The sequence below is a fragment of the Lasioglossum baleicum genome, chromosome 17 (assembly GCF_051020765.1).
Source record: "Lasioglossum baleicum chromosome 17, iyLasBale1, whole genome shotgun sequence".
NCBI classification, from domain to species: Eukaryota; Metazoa; Arthropoda; class Insecta; order Hymenoptera; family Halictidae; genus Lasioglossum; species Lasioglossum baleicum.
Window position 1 is genome coordinate 5,205,423 of NC_134945.1, and position 4,888 is coordinate 5,210,310.

The following is a 4,888-nucleotide window of genomic DNA, read 5'->3' on the forward strand; positions in this document are numbered from 1 at the left end:
CTGAGACCATTCTAAGAGACATTTTCCTTTGCACCAATGTCAACTGCGGCTTTGTTTAGGAGTTATTAACGAAAAACACGGACCAATCAGAGCGCGCCCTGGCCCGGCGCGCCAAGTCGCGCCGGCAAGCGAGTGTCGCGGTACGCCGTGACATCGCATCGTGACGGCGCGGCGGCCCAGGGCGCGCTCTGATTGGTCCGTGTTTTTCGTTAATAACTCCTAAACAAAGCCGCAGTTGACTTTGGTGCAAAGGAAAATGTCTCTTAGAATGGTCTCAGGAACCACCCCCTTTCGGGATTTTCACGAATTTTGGGACACCCTGTATACACTTACATATATACATATGAACGACGAGGATTTACTCGTTCGAACAAATCCGACGCAACACGTCGGTACGACGTTACAACTGATTTTTCGTTTTTACCCCATAACTACCCTCCCGATCGAGATACAGGGTTGAAATTTTGCACAGTATGTTTTTTCTTGGTACAAAATTTTCTTGGTATAAAATTCGGCTCAAGGGCATTTTTGACTATCTTATCCGGCTATGCCCTTTTAATATTCCGCATGTGTGTGTGCTCCATTAACCAATCCGTTTTCAACATCAATGTTATTAATAATTATCATATAGTTTATATTAATTTTCAATTTAATCTCAGTTAATAATTCGTTTTGAACTGATTGTTTTTTTTAAGATTGTAATATAAATTTTTTTTGTACTTTCATCGATATTCTTTGAAAATGTATTCTCGGGAGTAGGGTTGCCAGATGTACGGCGTACCCGGGCCCTTACGTTTCCGTCTCTCGCCACCAAGCTGCGTTAAGCCTGCCTTCACTTGCCCCACTCTTACCAGGTCGCAAATATACATTTTTCAAACCTTAATTTGTGTTTATTTAACAATACACGAATAAATTTATTTCATTATAGTAGTATAGCCTACCTTTCCGAAGCAAATCAGCTTGTATAAGCGTACGGTGTTTTCTGAGCCACTCGGTAGCATGCTCCACGCGGTACGCGGCAGCGGCAGTGGTAAGAGTGGAGGAAGCGAAGGCAGGCTTAACGCAGTTTGGTGGCGAGGGACGGAAACGTAAGGGGCCGCATCTGGCAACCCTGCTCGGGAATAGAGATGATTAACTCACTCTTGCATTGGGATAATTTTCGATTATTGTAAGCGGAAACATCATCATAAGGTACAAAAAGAAATTAAAAAAAATTTTTTTATTTTTTAAATAATTGAAAAAAAATTTTTTGTGTAATTACGTTTGTTTCTTCGGTGGAAACTTTCCGTTCTCTCGTATAAATTGCATTGTTGAATGAACTTCCTAAAAAAAAAACTAAAAAAACTAAAAAACTACTTGACCAAAATGGACCAAAATCTAATCAGCTCTAAGTTACAGCGGGGCACATCGATTGCATCATTCATCATCCTGATCGCGTTGTTACTTTTTATGAAAACGTTAACGAAAAATTTGATAATATACAAACGGACATACGCTCACACACACACACACACACACAACGTGAAGATCTGCTAAAAAATCGATTTTCGATTTTCGGGGTCATTACAATAACTTCCCTATAAAATCGGGAAGTTAAAAATTCTGAAAAAAATTAAGGACAATTGTTTCAATAATATCTGACTACTGAATTTTTATAAAACTGGTATCTCGAAAATTTCAATACGAAATATGCATTTTCTTCGAATGTTTAAAGATTTTCAATTTTTTAAAACATGTTTGCATGATCTGAAAAATCTGGAAAAAGTCTCGGTCATGTGTGCTATTAGGTAGAATATTTATTAATTTTTTCGTAATTGTTTATTGAGCATGGTTCGACTAAAAATCAATTTGTGTTGGGGGCCCTCTGGACCATCTTAACTTTAAAAATCAACGAAAAAACTTATTTAAGAAATACAAAACATATTTTAGGATGAACCATTAAACCCGGTTTTTTTAAAAAAAATTTAGTCCAAATTTCGCTTCGATATCTTTTTTAGATCAAAAGTTATAGCAAAATGTACACCGCGCCGCGCCGCGCTTCCAGGGATTTAAATGCGCGCTGTCTCCAGATGCCGACTTTCCGACTCATGCTTCCGAAACTTCGGCAACGTGAAAATTGGTGAAAATCGAAGGAACGCGTCGGTGTCGTTCAGTCGAGCAGGTAGTCACACGGACATGGTAGAGGTACGCTTGTTGTGTAGCGCGCGTGCAATCGAGCAGGCACTCACACGGGCAGAGTAGAAGTACGTTCGTGTGTAGCGCGTGCGCAGCAGAAGCAACGGCGAGGACGGTACGTCCACGGTCCGTCAGAGTGGGGGGTCCTGTGCCGGAGGGGAAACGTCCTCGCGTCCTCGATTCTGGCATCACTAGGGTACACCCCGTACTTTCCCAGCTCATTGTAACACCAATTTTCAAATCGCCATCGTTTCCAAATGCTCTTTTTGAAGGGGAAACTTCAAGGAATATATTTTTACCATATTTTTTCAAAATTTAAATCACTCTGGCCCCTCATCTAAAAAACGTAAAAAAAGAAAGTATTTAAATTTTTCGACATTGTAAAGTCGATTATCGAGGCTGAAAAAATTATTTTATTATATAACAGCTCAATCCTTTCCGAATAAAACAAAAAAAAAAAGTAGCTCAATCGGGCAAACAGTTCCTGATACAAAAATTCGGAAGGCGAGGCCCGTTTTCGCCAAATTGGGCAAAAATCGAAAATTTCGAAGGCATGACATTTATGCAAAAATCGAAACCGGCTAAATATGTAATGTTTAAAAATGTTGTAATTCAAATAAAATTTATACATGTGAACGTATGCAGAAATAATCAAAGTAAACACCATAAACTTGTGGAAGTTTGTTAAAAAACTTAACAATGCAAGAAACAAACTTGCATAACTATATTGAATAACTGCGTAGAAATATCAGATATTATTGCATATATCAAATTTTATTGTAATTTTGTAATTAACAGAAACGGGATCACATTCTTAACAATCATATAAATGTACGTAAAGATATTAATGCTCATGAATCTATTACTTTACATTACTTGTATGTAGTACTTCATAATTATCCTACTACATAATTTTTACCATTCAAATACACGCGCCATATACATTTGTAATCTTCAAATCATATTACTAGGAATATGCAATGATACTCTCATTGGGTATACAGATGTATAGTTGCAACTCGCTGAATAGCACAGGGGCTGGCAGTCTTTAATAGTATCTCGTCGGTGGCCCGGTAACCGGTCGCAACGGGGGCGGGGATAACGTGAAAGTTACAGTGATTTGATATACCACATCGCTAAAAATTCGAAATAGTGCCACAATAATGCCAAAACATCGTCTGAAATATGGCGGAGAATGTAACATTTAATAATAATCGATATAATTTCGTGATGATTCGCATTCTCACCGATGCATCGCGACGAGAATCTCCTCAGTGGTCTTCTTCACCGACAAAATGCCGTCGTTGGCCTTCTGTTTCTCTGGATGGAGCCAGAATATATCCTAGAGGGCGTAAGAAACACCGAAATATTCGGGCTCGCCAACTCCCATAAGGCTGGCAGTCTTTAATAGTATCTCGTCGGTGCCATAAGGTTGGGTGTCAGGTCTATTCCTATATCTCGTCTGTGCTTATATCTCGTCGGTGGTACAGTAGAGCGGACGTGACTAAGAGAGTACTTCAATCGTACGGAAGCATACAAACACATGTATACAATCAGGGCCGGCCATCTGGGGGGTGCGGCGGACGCTATGTACCGGGACCCCGCGATTCAGAGGGCTCCAACACGATCAAGAACTAAAATAATGTAATTTTTCTGAAGTAATTAATTAATGTATTAGCAAGAACAAAACACGCATTAAATAAACATGCATTAGCAATACAGGATGTCCCAGAACAAGTGTAGTTCCCAGAAATGGGAGGTTCCTGAGACCATTCTAAGAGACATTTTCCTTTGCACCAAACTCAACTGCGGCTTTGTTAAGAGTTATTAACGAAAAACACGGACCAATCAGAGCGCGCCCTGGGCCGCCGCGCCGTCACGATACGATGTCACGGCGTACCACCGACACTCGCTTGCCGGCACGACGCGGCGCGGCGGCCCACGGCGCGCTCTGATTGGTCCGTGTTTTTCGTTAATAACTCCTAAACAAAGCCGCAGTTGACATTGGTGCAAAGGAAAATGTCTCTTAGAATTGTCTCAGGAACCTCCCATTTCCGGGAACTACACTTGTTCTGGGACACCCTGTATACAGGGTGAGTCCGAAGAAACATGACACCTAAATATCTACGTTACTTTTCGTTGTACAAAAAAACTTCTTAGGGCAAAGTTACACTGTTTGAAGGGCCACATATGTAACGGTGTAAGGGAAAAAATTTTCGAGGTAATTTTTTAATGAGATTTCAAGGTCATCGATATTTTTTTAAATGGAATGAGGTATTTTGTTATACGTCAATCGATGCAACTGGACATTCGTTATAAGAAAGTACTAACCTACGTATGTCGAAAAGTTAGTAGTTCACGAGATATTTCAATTTAAATAACTCTAAAACACCATTACTGTCGTACTAAGACGTTACACAAGTAAGCAAACGCTAACATCAATTTCAATATCAATGTCAATTTTTCAATTTCAACTTCAATTTCAATATCAACTCTTCAATTTTTCAATTTCAACTTCAATTTCAACTCTTCCATTTCAACTTCAATTTTTCAATTTCATTTCGTTAATATCAACTTCAATTTCGATATCAACCCTTCAACTTCAATTTCAATATCAACCCTTCAACTTCAATTTCAACTTCAATTACAATATCAACCCTTCAACTTCAATTTCAATTTTTCAATTTCAACGTCAATTTATCAATTGCAACTT